Source organism: Polistes dominula, unplaced genomic scaffold, assembly GCF_049000335.1.
Source record: "Polistes dominula isolate Pdom_NZ unplaced genomic scaffold, Pdom_raw_medaka contig_22, whole genome shotgun sequence".
Classification (NCBI taxonomy): domain Eukaryota; kingdom Metazoa; phylum Arthropoda; class Insecta; order Hymenoptera; family Vespidae; genus Polistes; species Polistes dominula.
Window position 1 is genome coordinate 1790129 of NW_028300966.1, and position 13207 is coordinate 1803335.

General features: G+C 33.9%; 1 long non-coding RNA gene across 1 annotated transcript in view; it reads right to left on the reverse strand.

Moving 5' to 3' along the window:
- Positions 1–913: 913 nt before the first annotated feature.
- LOC107069387 (uncharacterized) overlaps positions 914–13207 on the reverse strand; it is a 28955-nt gene continuing 16661 nt past the window's right edge. The window contains exon 2 of the long non-coding RNA XR_016176750.1: positions 914–1286. This is a non-coding gene — a long non-coding RNA (uncharacterized LOC107069387). The remainder of the gene's footprint in view (positions 1287–13207) is intronic.

Sequence of the window (13207 nt, forward strand, 5' to 3'; positions counted from 1 at the left end):
CACATTTCATTTAAAATTGCGAATGATAAAAATTCGATACTCAAGTTGTTCCAGACATGAAAAATATTCTGTCAAAAAAAAAAAAAAAAAAAATTAGAATATATTTTACTCTTATATGTATATATACTCATCTTTATCTATCTCTCCCTCACACAAACACACACATACATACATACATACATACATAAATTCTTTCTTTTTCTTTCTTCGGACAAAAAAAAAAAAAAGAAAAAAGGCCCGCGACAAAATCAATTGCCGAAATTGCCCGGGGTCGAAAGCTGGATAAGCGCTTGGATAGTACGTACAAAGGCACGAAAAAAAAAGTGGCAAATTGAAAAATCACCGACGCGTAAGCGTACCGTAAGTGAGAGACGTCGTCCTTTATATATCACTATCTCCCTTTCCCTTTATTCCTTCGATTCAAACTCTCTCTCACTCTCTCTCTCTCTCTTTTCGTACCCTGTGTTTAAAGCTGCAAGGGTAAGCACATACGCGCATATTTTCAAGTGGATTCTACCATCTTTCATCGAAGTACGAGTGAAACCCATCCACCCCCGCCCCCTCCCCTCCCCTCCCCCAGCCCCTATAATACGTATAGCAATAACGTCTGCAATAACCGATAATTCAAATTCAAAATCCGTTTCTCTACGACCCTACGCGATAACGACAAAGGAAAACCTTGCGATTTTTCACCCCTCTCTGAGAAAAAAAAATGAGAGAAATATACAGAGGGGTGGTAAGAGAAAAAAAAAGAATAGGGGAAAGGGAAATAAGGTGATTATTATTCGCGTTACGTACAAACGAAATTCAAACTCACCATTTTTGTTGGTTTTGTTGTTGTTGTTGTTGTTGTTGTTGTTGTCTTTCTTTGATATTTTTTTTTTCACTTTCTTCACGACTCTTTTTCGTAGTCTCCCTTTTTTTTTTTTTTTTTTTTTTTAAGTTAGTAGGGAATTACCCGAACTTTTAGGCACCACGAAACAACTATATATCAAGTATTTGAATAGTATAATAATAACAATTATAATAATCACGCACACTATATATATGCTTTTAGCTTATTTTACACAATTTCTTCTTTCACGAATCGTGTCATCACAATTGTCGTAAGTCGTAAGTCGTAAGTCTAAGTCTAAGTCGTAGTAATAGTAATAGTCGTAATAGTCGCAGTTGTCGTAGTCGTAATCGTCCTCGTCTTTGTCGTTTTCGTCACACTGCACTTTTACGTCGATGCAACTGCACCACCTTGACAGTCATCCGTCGACACTCGTTTAAGACTCTCATGACTGAAAATAGAAAATAAAAAATGAATTAGAATTAACAATAAATAATTGAATACTTAAATCATATGAAATTTTCATGTTCATTCATGAACATGAATGAATGATGAATAATCTTCGTGATAGTAAATGCATGAGAGTTTAAACGTAAAGATAGACAGATAACAAGAATAAAAAAGAAAATGTTTCATCCTTTTTTCTTTCCTCCCAGAAAGAAAAAGAGGGAAAGAGAATAAGAAAATATTATTCAAAGTGAATACATAAATATCACTGAAAAGATAAAGGAATAAAATACAGGAAGAAAGGACTTTGAGAATATCTCTCAAGAAATTTACGAGAACCATAAGAGAGAAAGAGGGTGTTCGTGTCGCGTGAAAAAGAGGGACGGACAGCCTTCTTCTCGCCTTCGGGCAAAATTCTGTTAACAGTTACGGGTTCTAGGTAAAAGGAAAGAGAAGAAGAAGAAGAAGAAGAAGCTTAGCAAGAGACGTTAAGCTTTTTCTAGCGAGATAGAAAGTATTATCCGTCTTTTACAAACGAATAATCGTGCGGTAAAGTTTCTAATATGAAACAGTACAAAAAAAAAGTAGAAAAACTCAACCGATGGACCGACAAAGAGAAACGAGCGAATAAACGTACGTGTATAGAAGAGTTGAGTGAGAAAGGTAGGGGTAGGGGGATGAGATGGGCTCACTATGATGATGCCTGGTACAGTAGTTGGGAGAGGGTAAAACTCGGAGTAAAACTTGCGAAACCCAAGGGAACGCTTGTGAAGCTTTACAACTTCGACAACCTTAAATCGACAGAACTACTAACGCGAAGCCTTCTCTCGTACACGTTGGATGCTTTCTCTGTAAGGATGGATAGGAAAAGGAAAACTAGGTGGATGATGGAGCTAAATAGAAGAGGTAGGTACATGTACTCGATACTAAAAGAAGAACGATTCGGGTGAACCTTTTCGTACCTTCTACTACGATGAGAAACTCCGTTTACTGTTACTAATACTATTACAAGTAGTATTACTATTACTAGTATTACTTGTTGGGGAAAGTTTTTCACCAAAGCTAACTTTTTGATCATAACGTGTATGTATTACGAAGAAATCGTCTGTGGTTTTTAACCCCCTATCCCCACCACGTTATCGTTCTACCCTAAAAATGGTAAAGTAAATATCCTTGACCTATAGATACCTGCTAGTATGGGATATACGTTTGCTGTGCGTGTAAAAGGGAATGAAAAAAAAAAGAAATGAAGGGGAAGAAAAAAATCGACGAAGATAGTGAAGTGGAAAAAAAGGGTAAGAGGAACGCGTAATTAAATTTTACAAGAAAAAGATAGTTAAGGAAGATAACGCGATTAAACCCTCCTCTCCCTTTCTTTTACTTTACTTTTCTCTCTCTCTCTCTCTCTCTCTCTCTCTCTCTCTTCGGGGAATGATACTGGAACATTTATTTACGTCTACGTTAACATGGAAAACACCGGTCCACGGTTTAATGGCTTCTAATTATATGTAATAGTGATGCATGGTGAGTTGAAAAAGAAAAGAACTGAAAATACTCGACGGAGAACGAGCATGGATTTACAAGGGCTTCTACGTTGTTCAACAACGCACCACCACCACCATCACCTACCATCGTTCATTTACTTTGCTTTTACATACCATCATCTCGTCGTGTCTTTTTAAATTCGAGATTTTTATCTCTTTATAATTCCCATCGTCGTTCTAAATACACATATATATATATACACACATATAGAAAGACATCGTCATATTTGTCATTTACGTTTAATTAATCTAACATATAATATCTCTCGTTAAAACTACAAATTGCATGGGTTCATTCACAAATGTGATCTAAAACATTTAATTCTCATCCAATGGTAATTTAGCTCACCCCTCTTTTAACGATTTCATGAATTTCCAAAGACAATAGGGACCAACCAATCGAACCACGCCTATAGACCAATCCCTAACGATTTACATGTTCGAACAAGTTGGAAGAAGGAGAAGGAGGAGGAGAAACGACGACCTTGATAACTTGGATTCCCTTCGAAAATTCTGCACCGTTGTCCGGGCAGTCCGAGAAACTAATTTCCAGTAACTTCCGAATCACCATCATCCCTTTTCGCTGTCCTATCCTCCCCTATATATCCTTCTCTCTCTTTCTCTCGAGTGAGACAGACAGACAGACGTCTCCAGAATTCCAGGAAAGGGTTGAAAAGAGAGAAAGGGTCCAAAAGAGTCGACGTTCCGCGTTAATTTAATGAAAAATCGACATTTCTCTTGCGTGCTAACGTAGCACGATCGCAACCCTTCCAATCCCCCCCCCATGCACCTCTCTCCCTTTTTCTTTTCTATCCGAGACGTCGAAGGATCACACTGCCGCCGAAGGAGTCAAAAGTACGCGAGGAATTAATGGCGAACATTCCAAACCCTTCCCGATTCGTCTCGACAGCTAACCCTTTTTTTTATTTTATTTTTTTTTTTTACACAGTATACACTCTGAACAAAAAACTACCAAGAGAAGGTTGAATAACGTAAAAAAAAATATCATGTGGGCAGATCACACTTGTTAGAAGTGAAACCTTCGAAAAATTAAGTTTCGAGAGAAAAAGACAACTGCAGAATATCAGGAGTAGGATAATTGTTAGGTTTATTTGTTATAATATTATTATTATATTATTGTTATCACATTCAAAAATTGTTATACGTTTTATTGAAAACACATATAAATAGATAACATATTACACAGCAAGCAAGTTCTCAATTCAAAGAAATGAGACGAGTTGCTTCTGGTAACTAAAAAATGCATGGTAACTAAATACCTCTGTTAGTGTAGTAAACACTTCTATAGTAAGGTTTTTTCCGAAAAGTAGTGAGGTTATTTTTTAATAAAATAGTGAGGTTTTTTCCGAAAAGTCCGTAGGGTCTTTCCGATAAGTCCGTAGGGTCTTTCCGATAAGTCCATAGGGCCTTTCCGATAAGTCCGTAGGGTCTTTCCGATAAGTCCGTAGGGTCTTTCCGATAAGTTCGAAGTATAGCATAAAGAGGAGACCGAGAATAGGAAAAACTGTATAGCTATATTCCGTCTCATTCCTTCGCAGTCTAAATCCTATGTTTGTCTCTTTTTCTCTCATTATTTAGTATAGCAACCGTTTCGTAGCTTCGTTTCATAGCTCCGTTTCCTAACCGACCACGTTTATTTACTTTTAAGATCACTCCCATTCTAAAGAAGTTTTCACTTCAATAACACACACAGTTAAATGATATGCAGCAATCGTAAAAAGTGCGACTCGCGACACGCAGCACGTGAAAATGAAACAAAAAAAAAATGCAGTCTCGATAGTAGTCTGTCCCCAAGGATGGGATGAGTGCTATAGGGGAGGGGGAAGAGTTCTGGGATTGAGTAGACTCGGAAAATACCTAGACATACACCCCTCGAACCACTTTCCTCACCCCCAACAATTCCGGACGCGATCCCTTGTTTCGAATCGAAAAGTCGCGTCAATGGGGGGAATGGTAGGGGGTCGTGACGTTCATCGTATGCGCCTCAACTACCCCTATCTTCTTCCCTACACCCTTTCCTTCCTTCCTTCCTTCCTTCCTTCCCTTTTTTTTTTTACTTCGGTACCAGTAGCAACAGATTCACCAGGCAGCAACAGCAACAGCAGCAATTCTCTTTCTCGAGTTTTGTCAGTGCACAGAGGTTTCCGTGTTTCCAACAACGTAACGTCATCTCGTCCCTTCGAAAGTAACAAAAAAAAAAAAAAGAAAAAAAAAAAAAGCTCGGCTTGCATTTCAGTAAAGAGCCAACCCATCCGCGTGTGCATGGACAATGGGACGAGACGCCCTGGTAGACGGGCCGCCGACAACGCCCTTTTCTTTCGACACGCGTGTCTGCGTTTTATACGCTAACATATGTGTGAGTGCATATATCTTTCTTGCTTTATCTTTCTATATGTATATATCTGTATCTTTCCCCCTCTCTCTCTTTCACACACATTTAAAAAAGGGGGATGAACACGTTCCTCCTTCTTTCTCCACGCACCAACGAAGGGAAAAAAGGGTGACACACTCGTCGATCCTCTTCTCAACTTCCGTCGCGTCGCGTGGGTTGACTCACTCATACATTCATACACACATATATACAAGAATAATGATGGATGCATAGTCGTATACAGTAACGTGGTGGAAAACGATTTGACGGTAGGCAGAAGCTTTGACATTGACTTCGAACATCCTGGCTCCTTCTTTTCTCTTTCTAACAACTTGTCATCGTCATCGTCATCGTCATCGTCATCGTCATCGTCATCATCGTCAAGGTCGGTAAATCCATGTTTAAATCGACCGTTTGGTATACGACGAGACACTGCGGATTTAATGAGTTCCCTTCGACTCCCTTTTCCTTCATTCCTTCAAAAATGAAGGGGAGAGTGCATCCTTGGATAAAAATTGCATAGACTTCTGTCGTCCTGCCGATACCGCGACCATAATCAAAATGATATCTACCTCGAAAGCGAGGAAGACGAGCATGGAATTGGGTGGTGCGGTCTGAGGGATACGAGACATAGATAGACGTAGGGTGGGGTGGCAGAGAGGGATGGAAACCGAGACGGTATCGCGATTCGATGCTTCGAGGCTTTCAACTATACCGGGGGTTGATTTCAGTTGGGGTGGATTTTCTCTATAGGTCTCGCAACGCTTTTTTTTCACTGTCCGCTCCCCTCTACTCCTCTCATCCCTTCACCTCACCGTCATTCCTTTTTTTGAAGTGTAGATTTTTCAGGGAGATATCTTTTTTAATTATCCCCCTTCTACGATGTATGTGTATGCAACGTCGGCATTGCATCTATCTATACCACAAATGATGAGGTTTCCTGAGTATATTGCAAGTTAATTTTATAATTTATAAAATGGTTTTTATTGCAAATTACTGTGAGCTATTTTTATAATCTTGTTTATTCTATAAAAGAAAATATAGAATGCAACGTTTATTAAAACTTTCAACGATTAATTAGTGTGAGTGATAAGGAAATGGAAATAGTATTTTTATTTTTCATATTATTAGATATTTTGTTAATTTGTTAATTGGGAAATAAATTATTTATTTTATATTTAAAAAAGAGAAATATATAGAATGCAACATTCAATAAAATTTTCAATGATTAATCAGGGAGTAAAAAAAAAGTAAATAAATAAAAATAATATTTGTATCTTTGGTATTATTAAAAATATCTTGTTAATTTATCAGAGAATAAATTTTTGTTTCAATTAGTTTTACAATGAAGATTATTCATTCTTATCATAGTTATAAATAATATCATCATGCAATAATAATATTTCGTATTTGACGACATATTTCTTGAAAACCAGTTAACAGGTTTTAAAATATTAGCTAGGCAATAACCAATAATAATAAATTCCATATCGATGAAATCAATTAACGTATCGAATACAAAAGCAAGATAAGATCTTAGCAGATATATGACTGTGGTCTCAGTAATAATATCGAATCGAATTAGAGGTATAAAGTTGTTTCACGATTTTCACCCAGTTCTCCTATAGCCCTAAGGCATCATCCCTTTTCAAACTACTGGTTGGTTGGTTGGTTGGTTGGTTGGCTCTACGCCACTGTATTTCAAGAGACTAGTACGTGGGCCCTGAGCATTTACGAAACTACAGGCATTCGCACCTTTCGTGTATGAGACGAGTACCTACGCCTAGAGCTGAACGTTGCAAAATGGGGGAAATATTCACAGCTTTCTTTTGTCTTTTCGTTCATCCCTGTTCTCTCATACCCCTTCGAAATTCTTCCTCTTACTCATCCCCTACAGACGACACTTGCAATCTCACAGACTCTCATTTGTTCTCCTAAAATTTCATTCTTTTTTCTTTTCTTCTTTTTCTATTCTCACACCCTCCCAGTCAATGAATACTCAAGTTGACTTTTTTTTTTATATCGTTCAAAAAGTATTGTTACTTATATCATTCAATAATTTTGATCCATTGTAATAAAAAAAATATCAATGTAGAATTCGTATGACTGAAAATGAGAAAAGGGAAAATATGGGTTGATAGGTTTGCATAAAAATAAAAAAGAAGGGTAGATGGAAAGCAAGAGGGTGAAATTTTCCAGCTTGCGTGAAACAAAAGCATCGTATAGGAATCTCTCATTCACTCACTCACACCCTCGTACAAGCCTAAAGCTTTTTTTTTTTTCACGTCGCGTCACCTAACTTTCTTTTCTTTTCTTTTTTTTTTTTTTTTTTATTCTGTTTCTTCTTATAAAACGCTAGACGCATTACAGTGTATAAAATCTTTCCTCGGAAGTCATTTCCATTTACTTTCGTGAAAGTAGCTAAAGTTCAGGACTCTGTGCTTCATTGTGTTAATTAAGCTGTCGCGCACTGGTACAAGTGGAAATTGTTAATTAACGTAAGTTAAGTTCGAAAGTTTGGACGAGAAACATTTTCAATAACGAAACTTTCGTTTTATACAATGGCCAAAGTTTGACGATTTCGTATCTATATTTTTATTTCATACGTTGAACGATATTTAAAAATAAAACATAGGAAAAAATTATTTATTTTTTATTAAAAACCAAACCCTTTTTTGGTGGATGGTACAATTAAAATTTAAAATAAATACAAACTTAAACTTAGTTGTTCCTTGTTCGTACTCAAAAGATTCGGGTTCATGAACGAAAACGATGAATTCATAATCTTCAGAATTATTTCATATAAATTTATATAAATTATTTATTTCATTTTTTATCATAAACCAAACCCTTTTTTCACGAATGGTAAAATCAAAATTTAAAATAAATACAAACTTAAACTTAGTTGTTCCTTGTTCGTACTCAAAAGATTCGGGTTCATGAAAGAGAACGATGAATTCATAATCTTCAGAATTATTTTAGAAATAATGAGTCTCGTGAATATCATTATGATATCTAAAGCTGAAAGATATCGAATTGGTGAATCTAATGGGTGGTGGGAAGAGAAAGGGGGTGGGATTGAATCGTATAAGTACGAAGAATGCGTATTCATTGATTTCTTTGAACAGCACACACAAAACTCTGTACCCTTTCCTTTCTTTCTTTCTTTCTTTATCAAAATCTGGTGGTTCTTTTATTTTTTTATTTTATTTTTTATTTTTTAGTATGTTTTTTTTTCTTTTATTCTATCGAACGATACGAGGGAAAAGAAAAAGATCGGCTATTGTTGAAGGAGTCGCACAATATAAAGTAATGAGTTGCTTGATTCGTCCGAAGAATGGATGATAGAATGAGAAAGAGAGAAAGAGAGAGAGAGAGAGAGAGAGAGAGAGAGAGAGAGAGAATGGTGAATCCTACCGAACGGTTTCACCTCCCTAAATGTAATAATAAATTCCATTCACGAGTTCCCGACGTATTCGATTGCGGCCGATATATATATACCTATACATATATCCGTAACTATACTGGGTGTCTCGTTAGAATTGGCCCACTGACTACGTCCGCAGAAAACTGACGTGATAACACTGCAAACTCAACCATACAACTCTTCTCTGTATACGTTTATTTATTTATTATTTTTTTTTTTTTTTCAAGAAAAATGTAATAAAATATTCCACTAACGTAAAATTTGATCATTTAATTTAATACGAGTGTACACGTATTGTTAAATTAAACAATAATCATATGGATTTGATTTAAACAATAGGAACAATGTATATTAAAACGAAGCGAATATAAAAAACAAAAAAGAGGTAGAAGGATGAAAAGTTGATCGAAAGTAATTTTTTTGTCTTCTTCGTAATACTTTTTCAAAATAAATATGAACCCGTAGAGAGAAGAGGATTTCAAGGAGACGATCAGTCATACGTTATATCCGTGTGACGGCCGATCATTTTTCTTCTTGGAAGTGCATTGCGACTACTGTACTCTATGTATATATATCCATCTACCTATACTAACCAACCCTACCTATCTACCCTACCTAGGTAGCTAGCAAGTTACCAACGTTGGTAGATTCAAGTAAGGAATATCAACTCTTTGTAGGTGAATAAGAAAAATAATCGGACTGTTGGAAAAGAACTATTATAAAATAAAATAATTCATCTTCATAGATTATTATGTAATAGTTATAATATTTATATATGGTATATTATATAATATAATTAATTATAATAAATTATGAATAATATTATTATATTAATATAATTAATATAATTATATATATATACTAATATACTACTAATTAAATATAATTATATTAATATAATTAATTATAATAAAGTTAATAGTTATATATTATATTATAACAATTTATTATAATAATAATAATAAATATAATTATTGTAATATAATATAATAATATAATTAAAATTTAATTTCAATTAAATCTTAATTATATTTATATTTAATTAAAGTTATATATGTATAAATTAATCACTTTATTAAAAATTATATATTATATTAATAATAATAATAATAATAATAATAATAATAAGCTTTGAAGATAATTTGATAAGAAATAAATGTGATAGAAAAAATTCCAGAAGTATAGATAATAAGTCAAAAAAAAAAAAAAAGAAGAAAGAAAGAAACAAAAGGGGTAGTAAAGAAGAATAATTGTCCGAGATTCTGGTCACGAGTCGACGTGAACTCAGAGAGATAAATAGAAAGAGAAAGAGAAAGAGAGAGAGAGAGAGACAGCCGTTAAGCCGGAACTAATTGAACTATTGTCAAGGGGCGGCCGAAGGTGAGCGCGAACCTCTTGTAACTTGGGTATTATAGAGATTCAGCAACGAGGAACCCATCAAATCCTCGATGATAGATCCTCCAACACAATGGCCGGGTCTTCCGAGCTTCTGGGTATCATTAATATATGAGAAAGCTTTTCGTTTCTGCCGAATATGGAAGAACACGTGACGTTTACTTGAAGGTTTGCGAACAACGTGCACGTCTCGTTTATTTCTTTCCCCTTCTAGTGCTTTTCATCTTTTTCATGAAGAAACACCATGGGACGACTGTTACTACCATTCGATTTAACTGTACCATCTCATTTTCCGAGTAGACGCTTTTAACAATTATTATTATTATCATTCTAGTCTTGTTTTTTATTCCAGTGGGTGGTGGATATTTTGTAGGAAAAAATTGGTTTTCAAAATTTTAATGACATTCACATACTTTGTTTATTATTTAAATTATACCTAAATTGTTCTACGAATCGATACACCTTTTTATGGTATTCAAATTCTAAAGGGTTGTATGTATATATATATATACAGGTAGGATTAATAATTAGGTGAAGCTACTATATTGTATTTTGGGTATAAAATAATAAAATCTTTGTTAATTACAGAGAAACAGTTTATGTGTTAGTCATACAAAAGAAAACCTCTATCAATTCCAAAATCATCTTATATATATAAATGACATTTTCATAATCTCTTAAACGTCAAAGATAAATGAGTTAGCATCTTAAAAGTAAAACTAGTAGCAGCAATAGTAGTAGTCGTAGTAGTAGTAGTAGTAGTAGTAGTAGTCTTTGAATATATGATGACCCGTGTGCTAAAAGCGTCGTAGAACGTTTGCGTTTACTCGACATCACAGTCGACTAATGCGAATTAGATATTGACGTATAATTCGTGTACGTCCGTTACATCCATCCTCCTTCTCTCTTTCTTCCTTTTCCCATTAGGGGATGGTTTTGAACTGACTGAGAAACGAACTGTGCGCGATTCGAACAGAAAGTTGAATATAGGAAAGCGATGATGCTACTGGCTCGACCCGTTTTACCTTGATCCCATAAAAAGAATAATTAATAAGAGAATCGTCCTCTCGTTTGATAGGCTTTATCATCCTTTCAACCCTCTACTACTAATGCTACTCGTTAATCGTTTTTCAAAGGACGCTTCGTTTATGAATAAAAATTCCATTTGAGCTTATCAACTTTTCGATTTTGCTTTTTCAACCAACGTTTTTCACGTGTTAAGTATTTTAAACGAAATAATAGACCCTCCTTTCCCCCCCCCACCCACAAAAAAAATATAAAGTCGATTAGATCAAATGTAAAATAAATAAATAGTATATACAATACAGATACATACGTGATAATTTTTCTGATCTTTCATTGAGTGTTGGAAACATTTTTTTTTTTTATAAATAAATAAAACGAGATATTCGCATGATTAAAAAATAAAAATCGACGAATGACGACATTAGACGTTAAAGACGTTAGAGACGTTTAACTTTCGTCGATACGAAGCTTTAATTAACGAATTAAAACTCATAGAGTTGAACGCGCTCGTGTTCCAATCCAAAACCCTTTGGGTGTAGTAAAATTTTCCACGTAAGGAAAACGTGGAGAGAATGTCGCGTTAACGTTGCGGGGTTAGGGGGGTTGGGGGGGGGGATAGAAGAGGCAGATTGGGGTGGGGGGTGTACGTAAACAGGAAGTGGAAGATGAACGCGTGTAATGAGCTCTTCGTAACGGTTTAAGGCGTTATACGAGCCAAGAAAGTTCGTTATTTACTTGCGAGTAGGTACTCCAACAGCTCGTTTACGTACGCAACGGTATTTCATTTCCTAGAGAGAGTAAGAGAGACAGAGAGAGAGAGAGAAGCTTCTGGATAGGCACTTGCTAGAGGTAAACACATTAAGGTGCTCTCGACTTGTCGGTACACTTCAGTTTTACTCTCTCTCTCTTTCTCGTTCTCTCTGTCTCTCTCTGTCTCTCTCGATTTAATCCTTTTGGTATATCTTAATTCACGAAAATCACGATTAATCCTTTGAACGTACTCAATATTTCTCTTCCCTTGAAATGTTTCTAATTAACCCACTGGCATTGATTCAATTTAAACTTAGGTACTGTTTGGGTAATTGATTCATTTTATAGTTGTATGTATAAATATATATATAGTAATTTATATATTTTTTTTATAAAAATAATTTAAATATATATATATTACTATATATTTTGTATATTTTAAATATATATTTGTTTATATATTATATTAAATTATTTTTGCATTTTAAATATATATATAGCACATATTATTTTACTACAATTATATTACTAAACTATAATTATATAAATATACTAATAAAACTATACTATTACTGGTAATTATATTATTACTAGTAATTATATATATTACTAATAGATATAATAAAATAGTAAAATAATATATATATTTAAAATAATTTTAAAATAAAATAAATAATAAATTAAAAATAATATATATATTTGAAACAATTTTAAAATAATTTTAAATATACATGTATATAATATTTTTTTTTTATAAGATGTAGCTTTGCGTGTAAGCATTGAAACTTTTCGAATAATTAATAAAAAAAAATAAAAAATAAACGAAATAAGATTCTTCCAAATTTATTGTAAAATTTAATTTTTAAGATAATTATTTGTGTATACATTTAATAAACATTGTTTGTTTTATAATAATATATTAATTTGATTGTATTAATTCCTGATTATAGATCTTTTGAAATTTTAACAAGAATTTCTTTTATTCTTATTTTTATTCTTTTTTCTTTCTACTATTAGACAAAATTTGAAATCTTGAATAAACTTTTAAAATGAGAATTACTTTTTCCTCAAAACATTCTTAAATATTATTATCAACCGAATGGAGAGAAAAAAAAAAGTAAAAAAATAATCGAAAAAAATCAACTTTTCCTGTCACCTGCTACTCGACACTCTTAACTTGAAAGTTCTCACTTAATTCCCACCGACTTCTTTTCTTTCTCTTCTCGTTTCTTTTTATTTTTTTATTTTTTTCTTTTTTCTTTTTTTTTTCTTTTTTTTTTTTACCAAGCCCGCATTTTCTCGATTTTTCCGGAGGCCCCCATTCTCGGTTGGATTACTTAGCGAGAAAGTTTTTGCCGAATCAATAAAAGAAATTAACACTTTTTTGTCAG